Here is a 25,119-nt window from a genome sequence, read left to right as displayed (position 1 = left end):
TTTCCGGTCGGAATGTCTGTGTTTCTAAAGAATCTTACAGTGTGTCCAATCGATACGACAATTCGTTGATGACAAAATAATTGGTAAATGTGTTATCCATCCCATAAACATGCAGCTGTATCGATTTTGCCTTCGGTCTTAACTTATAATGTGGCCAATATATGGGATATGTTCGATACGACCACTGTCGTCCGGATAAACTTATAGTCTGCAAGGCGCTAACAATCGCCAACATTTTCCGATGATTTTGCTCCGACGACGTTGGAGTTTTACTCCGGCTCTGTGAACTGTGACGATTGATACGAAGCACACCGATAACAACAAATATACAATTAATTCAGTTTCATCTCTGAAAGCAAGTGGGTACCAATTTTTCTGTGGATAAGGAAAATATTTCTGATTGTTTTGATATGAGTTAACTTAGGATAAAATATAGAAAAAGAAAATGTCAGTGTAATTGTTGAATATATTCAAATAAAAGCAAGTGAATAAAGTGTAGTGATAAACAAATATAAATTAAGCAAATAAAGGTAAATGTGTGAACAAAAGAATAACAACACAAAAAGAAAAAAAACGTTCTAAAAATTTACTTGAAAAAAAATCAAACGAAGTTCCACGCGTACATATTTTTTACATGCCTGAAGATGTAAGTTAGGAGTGACTCCAACAATTTACTTATGGGGCACAGGATTCTGTAGTCATGAACGATATCATGTTTCCTATGTTGCCTTTGTGCACCTAATTTCGTGATTTTTATGTATTTAAGTGCAGAAAATTAAGAAATTTACCAATTTTGTGTGCAGCTGTACATGAGTAAGGAATATGTTTCATTGTTTTGCACGCGGAACCATTTTCATCACTTTTTTCTGTAATGGCCTTGTTTCCCACCCCCCGGGACCACACCTCCTCTATGTCATCATCGATTGTTGTTAATTCTCATCGCATCTTGATTCCCAAGTCATTCTTTATTCTCTTGTTTGTTATTACTTCCATACGCCTGGTTACTCCCCCAAAATATAAGAGCTCCCTTCTTCCCCAACAGGTACACACCCGTTGTCATCGTCGTCGTCTTTATATGAAAGTATTTGCAACTAACATCCCAGTGGCGTAGTTCATGTGGTTTGAAGATCTCCTTCCAGGCCTGTCTAGGCCTTACAGAGACCTGCTTAGGGCATTACACCTTTCTTTCCATTATTAAATGATACGGTATTACATGAAAATACTTTTAATTCAAATTTATTTATTATTACAATAAAAAGGGATAAAGTATTGATTTACGCTCAATTATTATCCACATGACATTGTTTTTCTTTTTTACGGTAAAGCTCGTAGACTTTAACGCCCATGCTACACATCATACGATAAAGAAGCCAAAGAATATCCAGATGCCATTATACATGGTCTTTGTTTCTAAAATGAAAAAAAAGTGAATGAAACGCAAATAATTACAAGTCTGTTTTCATAAGGCATCCTATGAAAAATCAGTATGCATACATGCCTTTTAAACACAACATCTTATAATGTATACACTTGTTAAAACATGCATGAATTTGTTAAGGCCATTCTCCATTCCGCCGCTTGGATCACAGATGATTTGAAGTTGTATGGTAATTTTGTAATGTAAATTGGGAATGTTAAATATGTAATTATAGCTGAATCACTTGCACCATAATATCGATTGCAAATGATCAAAAAACAATCGCTATCTTGTTAACCCCATCCTACCTATCCCGTCCTTAACTCCCACTGTGATATATAATCACATGACCGTGTAATGAGAGACCCTACAATAAAGTCACCGTACCAAGCTTTCAAAAAATATAAATGCATAAAGTAAAATGAAATGAAATTTAAATATAATAAAATATCAGTCGAATATTCAAAATATATATATATATATATATATATATATATATATATATATATATATATATATATATATATATATATATATATATATATATATATATATATATATATATATATATATATATATATATATATATATATATATATATATATATATATATATATATATATATATATATATATATATATATATATATATATATATATATATATATATATATATATATATATATATATATATATATATATATATATATATATATATATATATATATATATTATATATATATATATATATATATATATATATATATATATATATATATATATATATATATATATATATATATATATATATATATATATATATATATATATATATAATATATATATATATATATATATATATATATATATATATATATATATATATATATATATATATATATACATATATATATATATATATATATATATATAAAATTAATATTCCTAACATTCTCCACCTTAAGTTCATATTGATTTGGAGTTTCGCCAATGTTGGTTAGATATTTTTCATTTCACTAATAGAATCCTTCCTCCCTAAAAGTGAACATCTAATTTGATATGTTTGTATAGTTGTCTAATTAGATCTTAGAAATGATCTAGAAATGGGAATGCGAATTAGAAATATTTATATTATATTTGAAATAAGATAATCCGGTTTTAATAATTACGGAATTTTAATAAGTTATCTATGGCAAATATGGCGAAGACACTAAATAACGATCTTACAGGATTTGAAATTAATTCAAGTGGATCGCAGATGTGAAAAATTGAGATCAAATTTGGGGCTGTCGGCTTCAATTACTATCATTAGGAATATATGTACCTAAATAAGGTGGTACCAAAATATTAGTTTGTAATAAGAATGAAATCTCTTATATTTTATATATTATATATTTTATAATAAACATATTAAAATTGATGATGGTATAGATATAATGTAATGATGTTAAGCTGATTTATCTTCTTTATGTGAATCATAGATGGAAAGCAATTTTTTTCCAATAAATGGCGTTATTTATCGTTATTTCCCCTTTTATAAGTCGGATCAAATTACTCTAGATGACGTCTAAAGATGGCATTTCGTACTAAAAATACTGTTTCGACAGTTTTGTGACCATATTATTTCAATTCATTTATTTCAATCAATAATCAAAAAGCCTAAATTGGCCTATACAATTATGCAGATCTCCAATTTTTGACACTGTAATTAATACTGCATAAATACAATCTTATGACCTACTAATTCTTTGTTACCCCTAATACCTAAAACTAATAAATTTTGTTTGAGCATGCAACAAAGTTGGACAGTAGGAAAGAAAAAAATACTAAGTTCGTCTTAAATTTTGTTTGAGCCTACATCAAAGACCGACGATATGACAGTAGAAAAAGTACTAAATTCGTCTTATATTGAAAAGAACAAATATTTCTAGTTGGTAAATTCTCAAGCAGATCAAGGCTATTTTATTCTGACTAATAATTCCACTTCAAATACTTATCTTTTTAATGTGCTAGATGTATGTCGATACATAATAATTATTGCCAATATGATATCGGAATCTATCTATAATTAATTAATACTTAAACATTCTTCTATAAATAATTTTTTTCGTCATAACTAAATTCGTATAGTATGTATTACCACTGAGAAATTCTTATTAATTTTGCTGATACTGTTGAAATAATAAGAAAGAAATGCATTACATAGCAATTCAAGTACCATATTCTTTAGTCTACGTAATGATTCCAACAGCAAAATTTCTTATAGCCATACATGTCATTGCCAATATTACAGACTCTTTATTTTATTCTACATGAAACAAAAATAAAATATAATGTTGAAATGAAATACCTCTGATTATCACTCTAGCAGCCAGTATGTATTTCCATACACAGAAACACACCACGTACATTCCTCTGCATCTAATTGTTGTATTACTCACATACTTGTAGCTGGTCCAGCACAAACAGCGGTGGTCGTAAATAAAGAACAAAAGACCTTTATGACACACATTAGTGTTATCATAACACAGGAGATGAAGATTAAGATCTATTGTCTGCAGGTACAATGACCGGCAGAGGTGTTATTCACTGTTTCGTATTAGTATATAATTAAATAAACAGTTTTGTGTGGACGAGTGTGATTGCCGCAATGGATGTAGACTATGATTCATGATCGAAGTTTTTTTCTTGTGAACTGTTATGACTGTTTGAGAGGGGATTTTGTATTTCACTTATGACAGTGGAAAAAATCGGAATCGGAAAATCTTTGAACAATGCTATGTGGCTGCAAATAAATTTTGTATCCTAATCGATTGTCTTACATACCGAAAAATATTTCTTGCATTCCCAATTAATTTTTAATTGAAATTGCTTCAATTACGGAAATGGTATAATTAATCAATAAAAAATTTAATTGGTTTCTAATTTTTGTGTAACCTAATTTAGTAAATCAATAGATGTGTTGTCTGGCCTACATTTTCATGAAGTTCCATTAGCTATTGACCTTTTAGTCCAAATCAATTTCACCGCTGATCTTCTCTAAGATGACAAGATCAAGGACAGAATAAACATGTAAGAGCAGAGATAAGTTCGGCCCGGCCAACACCATGAAAATGCAGAGAAATTCTATTAACATTCAGTTTTTTATTGTTAAAATATTTAAAATATATTTAAATATTTAAAATATGTTTGCAAAATACTGTATTTTATATTTATTAATATTGAAAATTATTTGAACAATATCATTTTTATAGTCCTATAAAAATGCCGTCATAGTAACTATGATTACATTTCATTTCACATTTTGCTTGTTGCTACTACAATATTGGTTCCAATGTTTTGTTGTGCTAGCATTTTTATCTAGGAGTGAGTTAAATACCTTCGTTAGTAGTTGTCTTTCAGTTAGGTTACTGGCTCCTTTTCTTCAGACGTTGAAATCACCAACCATGAAAATTGCGAAGATCTTATTATATTATCTTTTAAATCATCTATGGCTTGAGACATCATAGACCGAAAGTTTGGTTCAGGGTATGAAGGACTTCTATTTAGGCCAGGGTACTGAAATGTGTGCTCACCGTTGCTCCATTCCTTTTGCAAAATTTCTTCCGATTCAATTAGCCATTCAATGTGACGTATACCATAATACCATGTTTTCCTCCTTAATTGTTTAACTGGTTTAATTAAAAAGTTAATTGGAAATTGGATAGAAGTTTGAACTAAATAATCAAGATGTTTTAAGTAAAGAATCCACAAAAAAACTGAATTAAAAAATTAGTTGCTTTTTTCAAACACGTGCACCAGTACATCGATGTTCTGGATAGTTTATACAAATGTTGCATCGAATAATAAAAGAAAACATGCCTAATATTGAACAAAATTAAATTAAGGGAATTGTAATCTACTTATTTCTCCTACTGGAAAAGTAATTTGCAATCAAGAAATTTATATAAAATTAATTAATAGGACATTCAATAATCGTATACATTCGCCACTCGCCTTCCTGGTATGATGAGAATTTTTATTTTAACTTACCAATGGATGCAAATATAAGCTGTATTATGCGAAATTAACAAAAATCGTAAGATATATATATATATATATATATATATATATATATATATATATATATATATATATATATATATATATATATATATATATATATATATATATATATATATATATATATATATATATATATATATATATATATATATATATATATATATATATATATAAACATTCATTGGTTGAACTTTTTTATACATTCATTGGTTGAACTTTTTTATACGTATATACATAATGCTATATATAAATATTGCATTAAAGTATTCATATCACGCATTAACGACTTAATTTTTTTTTTTTTTTCAAATAAACACCAGTGGATAACAATAAACTTTGCTGCTATTTTGTTACAATCAAATGTATCGGGTTGAAAACAATCGGCTAGGTCTTTTTTATTTGGAAAGGGGATTCGGGCAAGCGAGAAGAGATCGTCCATCAATAAGCAGCAACTAACTCCCCCCATTATCGCAAGTTATTGCGAGACATTTTTGTTGACATAATAAATGGCATGGATACGGACAGAATATTGAGCCATCTACTTGCGATTGTATGTAGATATTTTAATTGTACTTTTGACTTTTGATTTTTATGGAGCAAAATTTAATATGTTTTGCAAGGTGGTCATTGTTAAAAAAAATTCCCCATTTTCAAAGAGAATATTATAAGATTTAATTTACAAGATTTAAAACCTAGTAAGAGGCGAATTTGTACTTTAGATACTCTGTGAAATATCCTATTCGAATATAAATTAAAACAAAAAAATGTAATTTCTTCTAAATGCCAGAATTCAAACGGAATTATGGAATTCCAGAAGTAGGAGCATTAACTAAACCAGGACAAAAAAATAATGTTGGTCAAATATACTAGGGCAAATCCCTTTTGACAGCAAGACGCTTTGATGTAGAGCTTTACCGACCTCCCAGCTTATACTATTAATCGAAACCGATGAATTTTAAAATAGAATAAATTTTGCTGTTGTTGAAAATGAATTTTAATGCGACCATCATGCAATGGTTATGATTCTTATCTTCCTTCAAATGGTCATAGATTCTATCCCAATTTTGGCCGAACACCAAATTCTGCTTTTATTATCGATTAGTATTTTTTTAAACATTGTAATTCCCTACTGCATGTTTGCAGTACAATTTAATATAGATCAATTTCTTCAAGCGAGTATTCATTTGAGACATGAGAACAGGATTTATTCCTAATAAAAAGTATTGCCAAACTTCAACACACCACGGTACTTCAGTTAATGTATGTGATAAGACTTGAAAAACATCAAATATTTCTGTTAACAAAACACCTTGTCGTGATAAGAAATTTGTCTTGGAGAGTTGCTTATATTGTTGTTCCTTTTTTGTAGAATGTTACGTGATACTAGTGACTAATTAGATTTTTATTGAAAATCATGATATCATGTTAACAATCCGAAATATGCCTAAAATATATAAAAAATTGTATATATACAGGGTAGATAGTAATGATATTCAATATCACATCAAGCCGTCAACAAATGCTGATTTAAGTATTTAATGGATTTGCATTGTGGTGCCAGATATATTGGAGGACTATATTTTTACGGACCAGTTCTCACGTGAGCGGATTCACTAATTACTTTGTTGTAATGTTTATGTTCGAATTCTTTATGGGTATTTGTCTTGAAGATTTAAACTTTGCAAAGAATATTTAAACTTGTGCAATAAAACGACTTTTGATAACTACCGAAAAAATATTTTGTTATGGTTGTTTCTCCCTTGAGTTATCTGAGATAAATATATTTACAATGAGAAACTTCCATCAAAAAACAAAAAGTACAATTTCATTTAACACTGGAGGTCTTACTGTTGTCTATGTTTTATACAAATTGTTGCCTATTAAGTTTAAGGTTAGTGCTCGATTTGTTATTGCATTCACTATTTTTCTATGCCAACCGATGGCATAAATGTATACATACATAAGGGTGGCTGGAATTTTGAAAAAATAAATACTTGCTTTTATTATGGATTAACAGATTAGCTGATAAGTCCCCGGTCTGACACATAGATGGCGTCGCTAGTATTAAATGCATATTATTTTTATATACACCCAGAAAAAAGGGGCTCTAATGCCAACTGAACTTTATTTTAGTTCATGAAGTTTAGTTGATTTTAGTTAAACTTTGCACAATATGAGTAAATGTTCCTTATTTGAATAATTTTTTGCTAACTTTAATGACGTGAACTAAAAATAAGAAAAAAAGTTTTACACAAATATAGTGCACAATTTTACTAAAAAATAAAATAGTTCATATTTTCCTAAAATGACAGAAGTTTGCTTAAATTGAGTTCATAAGTCTCTCAAATGAGTAAATTTTACTAAAATTGTACCTGTCATGAACTTCGTATAGCGCTAAAGACATTTTAACAATTTTTAAATCCAATTTTTTCTTTCAACATATGACATTTTCTTAAACAAGAGAAAAAAATTAATTATTTTTAATAAATTTTCTTCAATTTGACAAAAAGTATTAACTTATTTGTAACATGTTGCAATTAGAAAACTATTTTAGTTAAAATTTTCTAAAATAAACCTACATTTTCTTCAACGGTGGGTTCACTTTTTTTTGGGTGTAGTACCAACCTTCAAATGATTCGTGTCAAAATTTGTAAAAAAATTGCATTTGTAACATAAATATATATCGTACACCTAAAAAAATTAACCCACTATTTCACTAAAGTAAATTTAACTTTATTTTAGTTCATGAAATTATTATGTATGGAGAAAGTTTCCTTTACTCAAATAATTTTTTGCGTACGTTAGTTAAATGAACTAAAAAAACGGGTATATAGTTAATTATTTCTTTAAATTTGTAAATTTTACTACAAATGCGCCCATCTTGAACTTCGTATGGCACTAAAGACATTCTTGCAATTTTGGAATCCAATTTTTCCCTCAAATTACAAAATATTCTTTGAAAAGTGAAATTAATTAATTACATCTAATGTACGCAGTTTGACCTCCACAAGAAGAGTGGCATTTTTTTTATTTCATCATATTTCGTTTGTTTCTTAGTAATATATTACAAACAGACATATTTGTCATGATCGAAGTGCATCTATTTACAATATACTTGTTCCCTAATTATGTCGACTACAACTCGGCCAACCCGATAGTAGTGACCGCCCCGGTTACCTCGGAATGCAAGTACTTCTACGATTAGTCACTTAAAATAATAATCTACATACTTATACTACTTATTTTGCCATATATACACTACGGGCCAGAGCAGTCCTGGGTCCCTCTACCTGGGTCACCTCATATTGCAAGCTTCTATAAATCCATCATACATTTGAGTGATCTGACAATTTTAATATCACCAACTACATAACAATATGTCGGCAATAGTTTCTTGTTGACCCCCACACTTTTCTCTGGAGCGTTGCTCATTGTACTCTTGCGACCTAGTAATAGAGGCTTCTGCCCTATCCCTAATCTTCTTAATACCCCCCTATATCTATATCTTCCGCTTCAATAGTCGCCACCACATCACAATCATGGTCAATCCCAGACAATGCGTTAACGTGTCCCATCCTCGCGCCAGATCTGTGCACAATAGCGTAATTATAGTCCTCCAGTTCCAATGCCCATCTCGCTATCCGGCTATTAATGTTCTTCTTGGCCAGTGTCAAAGCGAGGGAGTTACAATCCGTAACAATTCGAAATGTGATCCCCTCCAAATACGTCCTAAATCTCCTCAAGGAATAAATAATAACCTCGTCTCCGCATCTGTCGTCCGTTTCGAAAAATAAGCGACCGGATGAAATGCACCGTCGTCCTGTCTCTGCATCAACATTGCCCCAAAACCAGCTGCACTCGCGTCACAATGCAATTCCGTTTCTCTACGAGGGCTCTATATCGCCATTACAGGGCCCGACACTAGATGTTGCTTAAGAACCTCAAATGCCTTCCTGCAATCGTTAGTGAACACATACTCAACACCGTCCTTAGTTAGCTCATATAAAGGTTTAGCTATTAAAGAAAATCCTTTCACAAATTTTCTAAAATATGAGCACAGACCTAAAAATGCCTGCATTTCCCGGACTTCCTTGGCACCGGATACCCCTTGATCGACACTACGTGCCCCCCTCGGCGAACAATAAGTCGTGTCGCCTGAACTCACCAGTATCGAAGCTCTAAAATCCGATATTTGCCGATCCTCACTAAACTTGTCCAAGTAACCCTCCCGAATCACTCTTCGAATCTCCTCTCTGTCCTGCAGTCCCAATGATGGGTTAACATCCCATTTCTCACCGTCGCACAGTGGGGTTTTTGATGTCAAAAGTAGGAATTAATTCGAGGTAACTTTCCCTGTTTATAGTTTTAACTTTTTTCGGTCAAATTCATTAAAAGACATAAAACCAATCAAATTTTAATTATTTTTTAGTCCACATTTTATTTGTTTTCCATTAGTTAATTTGCAACAAAAAAAAAGAGAATGAATATCTCCTTTTTGATCTGATTCTTAACAATTATTATCATCATCACTAAATTACTATATGTATCACTATCATCAACACTGGCACTTTGATCACCATCAAGATTTGACTCAAATATCAACATTTGAATTGCTTCCATAGGCAAATTGTGGGATTTCTTCTCTTTTAATTTTCTCATTTCTGATATAACGGGATCCAAAGTAATTAACAGTCTTTTAAATATGTCTTCATTTGACTTTTCCCTAGAAAATTTTCACGAAAAATACTCTCTAAAATTTTTAAAAACTTTGTTTCGAGCTTCTTGCGCTTCTTCCGACAACTGTCCAATTGGAAGTAAAGCTTGGTTAATTACTCCTGCTTCATGTAATAAATATTTGTGCACAGTTGGGGACATATAGTACCAGGGGTTGGAAAATGTATTTCCATTTAATTTCAAAATGTGCAAAAAAGTGCAGACAACTTTTTCTTCTATGCTTTCAAAAGAGTTTATTGTTTTAGAAAAAAAACTTTTTTACTTAATTTGGTTTTATTCACAACTATTTGTCGACATATTTCTCGAAATCCTCTTATTTAAAGACTTACGAGCGAAACTAACTTGCAAATAATAACACAAGTCACACATAAAAACAAAAAACACAAAAATAATCTTATTAACCTGAGGATGAAGGTTCCATTATTATTTTTTAATTATCGCTTTAGAAAACACTCAAAACTAATTTTTAAGACACCAATAATTTACATTTATATCGCACGCAAGGAAAACGTAAAATAACTCCAATTTCAAACATATATAGTGACACAACGGTACTTGTCAAAGACACAATTTTTGTGATGTGGAATTTTGTGTACTTTTACCGACTATACAAATTTTTTCGGTTCTCCTAAATTTCATTTTTCAATTAATTCCCATTTTTGGTATCAAAAACCCCAATGTGCGTCGTCCTTAAATTTAATTCAGCTCTAGGAGCCGCGTATAAAAACAAATTAACAGAATTCATACCGGAATTATCATATAATCCATTGGGATCCGGCTCCCCATTTCTAATACATAAAATAACTCTAAAAAGTCCCTGCCGAGCAATAAGGAGCAAGGGCGCTGTCAACTAAAATATTTAAATCCATTTTTCTTCTCCTCCCACCAAACTCTAACTCAGCCGCTATTCGCCCACACGTCCTGAACCTTCCTCCATTCAAGCTTCTAAAGTTCGAAAAAGTTTCCTCTTATATATATCATAATTCCTGGCGACAACGAACGAATTACTGCTCTATTTATGAAGCTGCATGGGCTAGTATCAGTTAAAGAAGGTACTAGTATCAGTTAAAGAAGATGCGTTCATATTCCAGTTTAACTCTTCTTCAGACACTGCTGCCGCTGTTCTGAGGGGGCAATTCATTCTTAGATGGCCCATTCCTCCGCACTTGAAGCAAGAACCCTGTGGCCGCTTATCCTTAGGACAGCTGGTGGCATAATGCCCAAAAACCTTGGCAGTTAAAAAATCTAACTTCTGCAAGCGTCTGGCCAGTTGAACTGTTGAACCTTAATTGTCGCTGATTTCTTTCCTCCAACAATATTTTGTATTTTAGAATCATCTTCTTAAATTTGGCCACTGTGTTCACATTAACAAATATGGATGAAGCCATCGATTTATCTTGCTCCAACCACATCTTTTAGCAACTCCCTCAACTGGGTTATTGTTGTCGTTTCTGGAAAATCTATTCCCATTTGTTTAAGTTGGCTTACCAACTCTTCTCGCACCATTATGAAAAAAATATTCTGCTTCCAAAATTTTAGGTTTAATTTTTTCTCTTCCTTCTTTAGGTAAAATTTTTTACTTTAGTTTTTTCTTCAGTTTTGGGTTTCTTTAGGGTTTCTTCAGTTTACTTTATCCTCAGTTCCAATTTTTTCAATATAATTATTTCAACTTTCCTTTAATTTCGCAATGTCAAACTGTGTACACAATACAATTCTCTTAATTCTAACATTAATATAAAATTTCAAAGATTATGAATAATTGAAAAAACTACAATTCGTAACGGTCTTAACGCTAACAATAAGACTTACTAATACGTAAAATAAATTTTTCATAATAACAATAATTATAAAATTGTTTGGCCACATATTACAAAATATAAAATAAATAATAAAAAAAAAAAACAATATATATAAATAAACAAAATGTATCACTTATACAAGCAATAAAGCATAATATATGTTAATTAAAATAATATATATGTAAATAAGTAAATAAATAATATATAAAACTAAACAAAACATATATAAATAGCACCACTTTATAATGAAACGTATTTTCAAAAACTACTCTAAAATATTCATGAAAAATGTTTAAAGAAAGAATTTATTCAATTCTAAAAAAGGTGCAAACTAAATTTTGTTTCTTGTTGATGGCGTAATTGCAGCCGAGATTCTTCTTTTGCTTCAATCTAACATTTCCGAAACGTTCGTTTTTATAAATTTTCAATTGAAGCCAAGTACTATTTGTCGGAAAAGCCTAGTTTTTGAGATATCAACACCTGAAAATCGGTATTTTCCTTTTTAGTTTTTTTTTTTAATTCTGGCAGCAATTTTTTATGAAATGAAGGGGTTGCCTTCGGCCGGGGTTTGAGACTTTCTCCTATGGACAGAGTCCAAAGTGGGGCAACGGGAACCCTTTTATAAACTTTTCCAATTTGTTTAGAATCTTTCATAAGGGTTAAAACTAGTCATTGAACTTCATACTTCTCCACGTTTCAGACGGAGTAATCATTGTCTCTTTCTCGTATTTTGTGATTGAAATATCTTGCACCAAATACCGTTAAAAAGGTTTGCCTTATTTTCTGTTTTTTTTTTTTTCTGCATAAACCTTTCCTAATGTGTTTCTATTTTTTATGTAAAATTTTTTACAAGAAGCTTATAACATCTAGACATCAATTCCAAATCAATGAATGGCATGAAGGTTAAACACGTGCATGGAATTGTGTGAATAGAAATCTTGAAAAGCAAAACAAACAAAAAAATTGCTCAAAAGCTATAATGGGAAGTTATGTACATAGATAAAGCGACAGAAATTTTCAAATGTGTTTCGATTAAATTACGGGTGAATACAAGTAACGATTCAGACCAAACTAAAAGAAACTTTGAGGTCGATGAAATTTAAATGCCTTCTTAAAATGGTGATATTTTATTGAAGCGTAATCAACCAATGGTAATATGTAATTACAATGATTATGTGACGTAAACTAAAGGCACATTCAACTATATGCTTTTTACTAATATTACTGAAGGGAATTCTGACCTTGACCTTCCTTCCGTCGGTCCATATGAAAATCGTTCGTCTGATTTTTCAGATTTGTAGTTTCAGTTTGGAGGGATTGTGGATGGAAACTCTACAAATCTCCCAATCTCGATATTATTGGTTACTGCTTTTTAGCGGTGAGAGCCACTTTGCCGACGTGCTACAGACACCCACCTTGCCCTTCGTCGTCTATATAACACGGATTTAGTAATACCTTTTCATGTTAGGAGAATGTCGGTCCACGCTTTGATCATGTCTCACTTTCTGTAGTGCATTGAGGTGTTTTGTGGTACAGCGTATAATTTCGAACGCTCGCACTCGCACAGCCAGACTTTTTAAGTGTCTCCCTGATACATTAAAAACATTTTGTTAGAATACAAAAACATATCGAAACAAATTAATTTAATACTTTTGTGAGATATAATCGAGTAGTTACTCAACTATAAATACTGTATATTTTTGTTACACTGGGAACTTTCATAAATATTTGTTAGTTTTTTTTACATAATTTTTGAATAAGAAAATATATAAACAGTTTGATTCAATACTTTTGTGAGTCAAGACTGATTGTTTACATTGGGAAATGTCATAAATACATATATTTTTTACATAATTTTTAGCTACTATTATTTTTTTTCTTTTTTATTCTTCCATTTATATGAGAGTTATCTTTTTAGTATCTTGTTTAATTATATATTTCTAAACTTTGTGCAAATGATTGTTTAATATAATTCTTCAACATCTTTTTTTACACGCCTTATATATTATTGTATAGTCCATTGTAATTACTTTATTTTGGCCATCCCAAATCCCGGGATTTATAAAAATCGAACCCGAATGACAGCCCTAGTTAGCTACTTTCTAAAATGGCAACAGATAAACGTATAATGGCAGTACGTACACGCTTACAAAAAATCGCTTCTGTAACATATACTCCCAAACATATTTTGCTTCAAGCATATACATTTTTGGGTATTGCCCAAACATTTATATGTTTGATCTCTTCCAATATATAATATGTTTGAAAGCATATTAGTCTAAACAATATATGTTTGGGTAGTCTAAGTTTCAAACATTTTGTATTTTTGCATCCAAATTCAATAATGTTGTCTTCCAAAAAACAATATGTTATTATGTGAACATATAATATGTTTGGAAGCATTTTGCACCCAAAAATATTATATGCTTAAAAAAATTCTCCCAAACAATATTGTGCTCAAAATTTTATTTATTTATTTATATATTTACAATCATAACGAATTATGAAAATAAACAGGTAATATAGGTGCTAACAACATAGGTTTTCGACCTGAATGCTCAAAATTTTGTTTCTGCCCAATTGTATATTCCCCCACATCTTTCTCACTTCCACGAGATTTTTTAGTTCTTAGCACCTTTTTCTGTAATACAAACATTGTAGAAGAAATTATTCAATTGTATGATTTTTTTTATTTTAATTTTACCTTTTACCGGACGGGGATTCGAACAGCGGACCACACAGTTTGTAAGGATCAAAGTAGCTGATCAATTGCCCAAGGAAAAATAAAATGTTAATTTTGTAATAACAAGCAACAACCACCAACTTAATTCAATATCGCTCCCTGTTAAATAGCGCTCCAAGCTACTAAACACATATATGTTTATAGGCTATTTCTAAATTAATATATGTTTGCATCCAAACATTTTATATTTACAAACATTTTATGTCCCAAACATAATATGTTCTAACATATTAACATATATGTCCCAAACATGTTATGCTAGTTTATGAACATTATATGCTTGCACTCAAAAATATTGTGTTTAAAAATTTGTGTTCCAAACATATAATGTTTATAGCCAAACATATGAAAAACAGCCTTTTTCATCCGTGTAGTTAAACAATAGCATAAATACAAGCAAAATTACCAATAAATAAATAGATATAAAAAACGCTGTAGTAAAAGAAAACTAGACTATTGTTGGTAAAACTGAATTACTTTCAGTGTTAGCATCATAAATAAAAGGAATGTTCTCGTGAAGTTAAATTGTTGATGCAACTTTGTTGACTACTGTGACATGTTTTAGACTTGTCATTAATTTTTATCTATTATTCATATCAATTTGTCTTATTCTACACTACAGATATCACCTTAACTTTTGTGTGTAGTGACTTACTACGCGATTTGTCAACATTGTGGTCTCTAATAAAACATTATCAGTTTTTGTTTTTTAGTCCTCTTACCAAATAAGTTTGTATTTCAAATGGATATCTTTTAGTGAGGGAACTAAGTTTTATTTACTGTCGGTTACAATATCGTTAAAGAGAATGGTTGATTGGGAGGTTCTTATCAGTCCACTATGGTCTGGCGGCCCCAATTTTTTGGCCAAAAATCATAGCACTTAAGCGGTTGTTCTAATCACCACAAAATATTCTAGACATTGATTTAAAAGGGCAAAATCTTTTAAAAATATACTGCTTTCATATTTTTATACCCAACACCATAGAATGGCGTATAATACGTGTGTCATTCCTTGTGTGACACATCGAAATATCGATTTCCGACTATATACAGTATATATTCTTGATCAGATAGAAATTCTAGGATATAACCATGCCCGTCTGTCCGCCTGACTGTTGTAATCACGCTACAGCCTTCAATAATGGTGCAATCGTCATGAAGTTTGGCACAGATACGTTTTTTGTCAGCAGGCAGGTCAAGTTCAAAGTTAGGCTATATCTGTTCAGGTTTTGATATAGCCCCCATATAAAACCACCGATTTGGGGTCGTGGCCTTTTAGAAACCGTAGTTTTTATCCGAATTGCTTGAAATTGAAAGTCCAAAGGTAATTTAGGACTACAAATATGTGTGCCGAATATGGTGAGTATCGGTCCATGTTTTGGTATAACCCCCTGGTTGTACAAGGGTTGAAGATAACTGGACTAGATAAGGTACTAGTAGGTTGCAAGACACCAAAAGTGACTATCACCCTTCTCGAATGTTTTCCTCGGAAAAGAAAGTAAGAAGGAAAAAGTAGGAAGGAGGAATTTATCTTTTTGAGAATATCCCAGGTTGAAATAAAGTGAATTACCGATGTTGTTTCTTTGGATGATGAATAAGAAGTGAGCTTTTATTCATATTTGACCTTAAAAAACTAACATTGTGTTTTGCCATTTCTAAATCTTAATGATTACAGGGCAACCCGCATATGAACTTAATTATTATTACAGACTTAAATATAAAGTTATTGAGTTTAGGGATTCCAATCATAGACATAAACACCGTATTAACCGATCTATAGGTATTCATTTTATTGTAATTAAAAAAATTATATATTGTATTTTTGTATATTTCAATTAATTTTCTTTCCAATATTCTTTTCCAACGATCAAATTAGACAGGGGAATTGTTATCCACGAGAGGTTTGAACAAAAGTTTTCCCTGAAGCCAAGCATTATTTTCTAAATTAAATCTGTCGACTTGTCTGCCTACTTTTTGCCACTTTTGATCAAACTTTACACAATAACTTGGCACTTTTATTTTCATATAGTTAATATATTCCGCTGAAATGCTAAGATCTCCATAGTTCTTACACAGAAAAAAAAGTGTCTTGTAAATTTAAGGACCATTTTGACTTCCACATAGTTCAACAAATTTACTGTAATATAGTTCATTTTTCGTAACCACAACGAAAATTAACTTAGCTAAAGGAAAACTTATAAAAAATCAGTAAATGTTTTTTAGTTCACTAACTACGAAATGGGAAGGATTTTTCCTTAAATAAATTTCCAACACAGTAGTTAATGCATCGTTGATTCTATTATAAATATACATGGGCAATATAAAAATCTTACTACGAAATGTGGACAATTTACTAAGAAAAAATTTTGCATGGAAAAAAATTTTGTAGTAAAAATTAACTTAACGACATTACCGATTCGTACGATGGCTACCTACAGATTATTTCCCTTTTTACTATATGCTGGAGTGTTTTTACTCACATTGAAAATTTTAGATAAAGTAGAATAAAAAGTAGTTAATATAATCCTTGACGGGTGTATATAATTTTATATAGATTCCTCATAGATTTGGTATATATTTAACCTTAACTTATAGATAGAATTCCAACTAATCAATAAACGTGCTACTGGAAAATGTGAGTGCATCATGTGAGGGAGTTTTTAGAGACATTTTGTGTATATCTCGTATGATTGTTTGTGTTTGTTATTGCGTCATTTATGCTGTTGTTGGTTGTTTTGATTCTAGAGACAATGGAATGTTCCTTGTGTGTTGTTGGTATCTTTTGTGGTGAGAGTTGTTTTCTTGCAATATATTGCGAGATCAGAAAGGGATCGTGTGTGTGTGTGTGTGTGGAGTTGTTTTTCTTTACGGCAGCTATGTATCCTTTATGACTATTTGTGTCTTTAAGTTTTATTGTTGCATTCAGTTATGTTGATGCATTTATGAAGTGCACACGTGGATTTAATTTTGCAAAATTGTACGTGCGGTATTGGTGTTTATTAATGAAAATACATTTATTCGAAACATTTTAGAAACTGAGAAGTGAATGTGATGTTACAGAAATCAAAAACGCTTTTTATTGATAAAAAACAAATAACAGATTAAGGAACTGTATATTTCTGTTAATATGTTAGTTTAAAATTAGTGCGGATTTTAAATTGATTTACATAATAAATATAATAGGATGATTTATATGTAATAGGATGATATATATTTATTCTACATCTGGATCACAGGTTGAGAAGCAACCATTTTTTTGAATCTATATTTTTTATGTTACAGCAATTCCTACAGGTGAGTACTAAGTTCGAGTTTAGCCGCTAAAATTAAAAATAAATCACTAAGTAAAGTATAAAATTATACGCCTTCGATACAAATTTAAATATAACTTGATGGAGAATAGCCCAAATCAAGTTTTTTATAAAGATTATTTTTTATAATGGATTATTAAAGAAAACTTATCATGGAAATTGCAATTTAGCCGCTAAACTCGAACTTAATATCCACCTTAAATACTAAATGCTATACTGACAAGTGGAAATTATGTCTAATTTTATAATATTTTTTATTTCAAATATATTCTGAGAATAATTTCAATAACGTCCCATTTGTCCATGGATATGATTCCAATAATGTACCTACTGGATGGATTTTTCAATGTGGTAAGTTTTTCTATAAACGGTATTTTGTCCGTTTTTAATAAAACCAAAATTTCAATTTATTAAAAATTATTTTTTTCACTTGCAGGTAGACAGGTCTCGTAATGGTAATTTTTTGAATATTCTTACTGTTTAATACTAATTAAGCTGATATCCTTATTGGCTCTAGGAAATACTATTGAAAACCGTAAGTTAAAGATCAATATGAACGATAGAATTAATTAATTAATAATGTTTTTCTTATATTTTGTATAACTTTGCAATTTCAGATGCTTATAAGCCAAATCCGCCCAACAAAAGTTAGCCAAAATCGATGAAATTGGACAATTCAATTGAATATAGCAACTTATGCCACATATATCTTTCATATGGATAATAATAACATATAATATTACTCTTTTGAAGTAAATGCGTCCAACGTACTAATAAAAATATTTCCTTTATTGTATATCATAAGCCATAGTTTTGTGTAATATAATAATAATTTTTTGAAATAAAATACTGGTGGTTATAGAAAATTGACTTGTTTTGTACGAAAAATTTCTTAGTTGTATACAGGCTTGTTGCACCTTTGATTCCTCAATTTCTCTACTTTTTTGAAAATTATACCGACAAACAGTTTATTTCAAACCAATTTCTTAATACAGGTTTCCCAAAAAATTGTTAATTTTTCCGGATATCAGGAATATTTTGAATGAGTTTAACTATATTCTTCCCACAGCATAGTAATAATGAACTAAAATACGATGTAACACATGAACTAATTTATAAGAAAATCATGAACTTATCTAGATGAAAAAAATCTTTGGCGCCAAATCATGGTCATTCTTACTATGGGTTAGTTCATTTTTCATAAAAAATAGTAAACTTTTTTTTCGGTGTAGCAATATGATTAAAAACGTTATCAAATTTTTCTTCTTTCCGGTGTGAATTCAACCAAACATTGAGCAAATCTCGGTTTTAGAAAGAAAAAGTGCCTAAAATGAAAACGCATTTATTCTTAAAAAAGCAGATAAAAGCAGACGGTTAAAGCGGAATTAAAATCGTGAGGTGTTCTAGAATCATCTTGTTTTACAACCAAGGTGGAATAAGGTGGAATTTTTTAGATTTATTCCATTTAATTTTACGAAAATGTTTGATTTTTTAAATTTGAGGTTATATATAGCACTATTATTTCATATCACATTAACATTTTCACATTTTGTTTTTTGATAATTAAAGTACTTACCATCATCTTTCATTTCCATATTATAAATATTTATAACATGTTTTCACTTTACTTTGAAAAGTGTTCTTGATATGTTAAAAATCACAACACGTGCTATAGTTAAAATGCAGAAAATTGCACAAGTTTGTCAGCCCTGGCGAATAACGGTTTTTGGACGTATATTTTAACAAACTATATTTTCTGACATCTGAAAGTATTTATTATCGTATAACAGTAATAAATTTTGAATTTAGAACTTTGATTTTTGGCCAAAAAATTGGGTCCGCCAGACCATAGTGCAGTGTTGCCAGCTAAATTTGTTGGTTTCCCCTACAAGTCCTATCTTTCTGATGGTTTCCGCAGACATTTTCCTAGAAAATATATAAATTAAAAATAAAAGTATAGTTCCAAAAAATTACCAACAATTTAAACCATTTTTCACAGGATAGTATTTTTTTCTTCTTCTCCAGTTAGTGAAGATACTTATATTTTGTAACGAAACATAAATGTTGTCACAAGCCTTGCCGGTTTGATGTAAAAATTATTTTGAATGAAAAAACTCCAACATTTTGTTGTAAAGAAAAGTCTGCCCCTACAATACGCAAAACATTAAAATTTTCCCTGGCAACACTGGTTCTTATGTATCTACCTTGTAATCCGAACCTGGCACCATGTCATTACTATATGTTCCTGTTCATGGCGAAAAATTTTGCTAATGAAAAAAGCGACTTATAAATACATGGCCGATAGAAACAAGGGCATCTATGCGAGAAGAATAATGACATTTTCTTTAAAATGATAGTAAATTATCGTACAATCGTTTCAACTATATTACTTAAAGCCTTCAATTTCAGAGATTTCTTTTCACTACACTTGTAATTTTATTATTAAAAGTTTACATTATTCCGTGTGGGCGAATATATTAAATAGAAACGCTATCTACAAAAATATCGACATTATATCAATGAATAGATTATGTTCTTTCCCCATTGTTCAATTCCAATTCCTTCCTTCTACTCCCGCGATGTGAAATGTTTTCCATCAATCCATTTGTAGACCCATATGAAGTATTGAGAACCGAACCTGTTCTTTAATAGTTCCATACGATCCGAAAGAAAAAAACTTTAGGACAGCCAATCGTTACCCTAATTTACCACACACAACAATTTTTTTTCGATTCAATCACGAAATTAATTGATCCAATTAATTGTTAACCCTTAAATGCGCGTTGTAACTTTTAAGATACAAACAGAAAAAAATTAGAAAATATACACACGAATAAAATTCCGATAGAATCACGAAATTTATTTGATTCAATTAATTTTTTATTTAAAATCAATCAATCACAGTTTTAATTGGATATAAAAAAATACTTGATTAAAAAATTAATTGATATCATTAGCAAATTTCAATTAATTTTTTAATCGATTCAATTAAAAATTTAATTGACGTTGATTGCAAAGCTCAATTAATTTTTTCATTAAAAACACAACTATTTTCAATAACTTTTTTAACTTAGTGTTTTTAGTTTGATTAAAAAATTGATTGTTTTAAAAAATTTTTAGTTAAAAATTAAAAAAGAATTTCCATCACTTTTTTAATGACTTGGTCTTTTAATTTTGATTAAAAAGTTAATTATATCAATTAATTTTTTAATTAAAAATTTTAACATTTTCAATCATTGACTTCATTAACCTAATGTTTCTATCATGATTAAAAAGTTAATTGTATCAATTAATGTATTAGTTGAACAAATTTTCAACTTCTATCAACTTTTTAATTGGAAATATTTTGGTGATATTTTTTCTGTGCAGAATCCCATTGTCTACACGTGCAAAAGAAGAAGCTGGGGGATCAAATTAGATTTCTCGTTCAAGGCTACATCCATACAACATATCTAGGCGCCTAACCTTGTAGGTTTTTAATCAACATATATGTAGGTTTGTATACCGTTATGAGTACAAACATACATATTTGTATATTTACATCTAACCGACTAATCGTACTTGTGCACACATAAATAAAGTCTTATTTTTAACTGGGTTAAGTAAATATGTATTCAAGCAGATTTATTGTTTCAACTGAAAATAGATACGAGGGTTGTATACACTGAAACTGTGTCATATTTAATTTCATTTGTGTTTTCTACCAACCCTTCCCGCTTTTCATAACTAAATGAATTGCAAAATCATGCATCCACTTGATAAGAACTAAACATTGAAATGTTTGAAATCTTCAACATTTAGCGCTTTACCTGTCCAATTGAAATACCCAAGAAAGACCAATAAAACAATATATAGATCACAAGCTAAAACTAAATATTTGAAAAAAAAACGATAATTTACTTTTAAAGAGGATTCATTGGATTTGAAAACAAAGTTTCATTTGTAATATAAAATGTTTCATTCGAAGTGAAAATGTTTTATTATAAATTTATAAAATCCATGCCAATATATTTATAGCAAGAGATTTCTCCATATTTCGCTTACTATAGCATTAATAAACCTTAAAACAAAAGAAATACATTCAGCGACACAATACCGTAAAATAGGGAATTTGATAAAGATTGTCATTCAGTGGTTTCACACTATTGGTGTGGTGCTGACGGCAAAAACGTGATACTTACTCCAACGGACGGCTGACTAAAAGAATTTGTATACACAAGCATAATTGAGCGACAAGTGCAAAATCAATAGCACACTTAAACAATATGAATCTGAGGAAAAAATACTTTGTTTCTAAATGATTGTGAGAAATTTTTGTGGTTCTTGGCAGTATCAATCAAATAAGATGCCAGTGTTTATATTGAACCAAGAAGAGAATTCATAGTCATTCTACACACAAAAAAAATTTTTTTGATTTCAATCACGAAAATCGCGGATTCAATCATTTTTTTAATTGAAATGTCTTCAATCACGAAAATGATAGTATCAATCACCCATTTTGATTGAAAACCAACACGATTTTTAATTAAAAATTTAATTGACTTTTGTCACGGAATCAATTAATTGTGTGATTGAATCAATTAAAAACGTGATTGATTTTTAACATAAAATTCAATCACAGTTTTAATTGAATCAATTAAAATTTTAATTAATTTCGCGACAAAAATCAATCAACTATTTGATTCATTCAATTAAATAATTAATTGAAATTGGCTATAAATTTCGATCAAAAAATTTATATATTGGGATCCCAAAATCGTATTTAGTTTTTTTTTTCTTTTGAAATAAAAGAAAATATGTGTTTCTTGTAAAACATATTTAATATTTTATTATTTTTTGAATTATGCAATAGACAAATAAATTTGGTTCTTGTCATTTGTGTTTTCTTCTACCATAACTTACAAATATAACTACTATCAATAACAACTATAGGGTGAAAAAATAAATTATATAAATCATTATCTTCCTTATAATAATAACCATGTCATCATGTTCCTTCTAATATGTAGATGCGCCTAGATTTCCAATAAATCAGCAGCTTATAAGCTAAATTAGTTTTTTTTTAAGTAAACAGAATAATTCGAATTTAATTTTGTTCAATTAAAAGTTAATTTTGTTAAACATTACCTGCATAGAATATCAAGTTCAATTCTTAGTTTCAGGTTGCAGATTTATAATCTTCTTTTGCAGTTGTAGTCTTTTAGCATAAAAAGGTGTATTAAGAAGCTGGGTAATATAATTTTAGTAACAATTCCTTTCCAAAATTTTCACACATTAAAATCGTCTATTAAAATTTGAACCAATCAAAGACAAAAATAATGGGAAAGCAATGTAATATTTGGTATTATATTGATGATACTTTGCAAATTCTGGAAATAGAAAAAAATATAAATGGAAAATACATATTTTTATTATTTTCGGATATTTTTCATATTTTTAAATCCAAAAGAAAGAACTTTTTTACCATTACATAATTCAGCTCATTAGTTTATATATCAGATATACTGCTCTCTACTTGGGTTCAAATTGAAAAAGGCAGGTAAAACAAAAATGCAATCGCAACTTAAAGGTGAATCTTCCAACAAACCCATACCGCCTTGGTTTTAAGAAAACTAGGAGTGAAAAAAATTTATAATTTTAAAAGATCAATAAGGTACCCACTTTTTTATTGCAAACATATTTTTATATATTTGATAAAATTATGGAGTTGATGGCATTGATTGGTCAATTTCACGAAATAAAATTGGTCATTAAAAGAAATTAATAAAAAATATATTATTTTAGTCAACTTAATGTAAACAGGCTTCAATGGAAAACGGTATTCACATTTCACAATTTCTTACCTTCAATAAACGTAGATTGTTTTCCATTTTTACAATACCACAAAACACAAACACAGGTAATTTCAAATGCGTTCTCTCATATATTTTTTTCAAACCCTTACCACGTGGCCATTTGTTGTTGCACACTTTATTTATTTCAACCCTTTGCTATGATTTGTTGTTGCGTTCAAAATATTTATGCACACATTTTCAATGCAGCAGACAGAATGTCGCCAATCATGTTTTTCAATTTACGCGAAGAACAAAAACCCAACCGTTCGTTACGAGTTACTTCCACAGACTGATCTCTCCATCATACTTTGTTGAATAAATACCCATTCTCTTGTTCTCTTTTCGCTCTTTCCATTGCTCAAAATTATTCAGTTTCAATCACAAAGGTGATTGGATCAATCACATGTGTAATTGGAAACGGAAAAAATTTCAATCACGTTTGTAATTGAAAATTATTTCCGAATTGATTAACAAATTGATTGAATCAATTAATATTTTAATTGGAAACGTAACAAATATCAATCATTTTTTTAATTGTTTTTTATTCGGATTTGATTAAATAATTAATTGAATCAATTAACATATTAATTGAATCCGTTTCCAAATTCAATTAAGTGTTTCATTGAAAAAATTTTGGTGATAATTTTTTGTGTGTATGTGAGTTGTACGCTTTCCAAAGTCAAAGGTGATTAAAAAATGAATAAAGGCATATTAAATAGGAAACTGCAATAATATGTTCGATGTGTTCAATGAAAATTCCTGGAAATTTCGTACATTACTGATTGTTAGTTATTGTCGTGAATTTTTGTAAAATATTATAGTGGAACAATTATGGTGACAAATCAGAACCCTTTTAATGTAGTCAACGAAAATTCTTGGAAATACGTATTCCATTAATTGTAGTGATTGGATTTTGATCTGATTAAATTTAACTCATTTTGATAAATGTGTACTTTTGCGATTTTTGGAAAGTTTTCCGCTTGGTTAAAAATTAATAAATATCCAATATTTTTGTATGGTTTGATGTAGGTATCATTTGAAGGTTTTTCGTTTGCCAATAAATGGACCAACAACAACGAATATCTCAAGAAATACTAAAGTATGGAATACATAATAAATAAATGTTTCGGACGAGGAGAATTTTGAAAATACAATATGGGGGCTATGTCGAAACATGCGATACACACCATATTCGGCACACTTTTTTTGGAATCTAA

The 25,119-nt window shown here is 29.7% G+C and overlaps 1 protein-coding gene across 2 annotated transcripts in view; it reads left to right on the top strand.

The window, feature by feature from the left end:
* Positions 1–338: 338 nt before the first annotated feature.
* ZnT63C (solute carrier family 30 member 1) overlaps positions 339–25,119 on the top strand; it is a 35,723-nt gene continuing 10,942 nt past the window's right edge. Inside the window, exons 1-2 of one of the 2 annotated variants that reach the window (XM_075304701.1) lie at positions 22,289–22,460; positions 24,559–24,587. The gene's annotated coding sequence lies outside the window, so the exon portion shown is untranslated. Of the gene's footprint in view, positions 531–22,288; positions 22,461–24,558; positions 24,588–25,119 lie in introns of those variants that run through there. The other variant, XM_075304700.1, reaches the window with a different exon arrangement.

This window comes from Haematobia irritans, chromosome 4, assembly GCF_050003625.1.
Source record: "Haematobia irritans isolate KBUSLIRL chromosome 4, ASM5000362v1, whole genome shotgun sequence".
Classification (NCBI taxonomy): Eukaryota; Metazoa; Arthropoda; class Insecta; order Diptera; family Muscidae; genus Haematobia; species Haematobia irritans.
The sequence above is the reverse complement of the archived record's forward strand: the minus strand, read 5'-3'. Positions and strand labels throughout refer to the sequence as shown.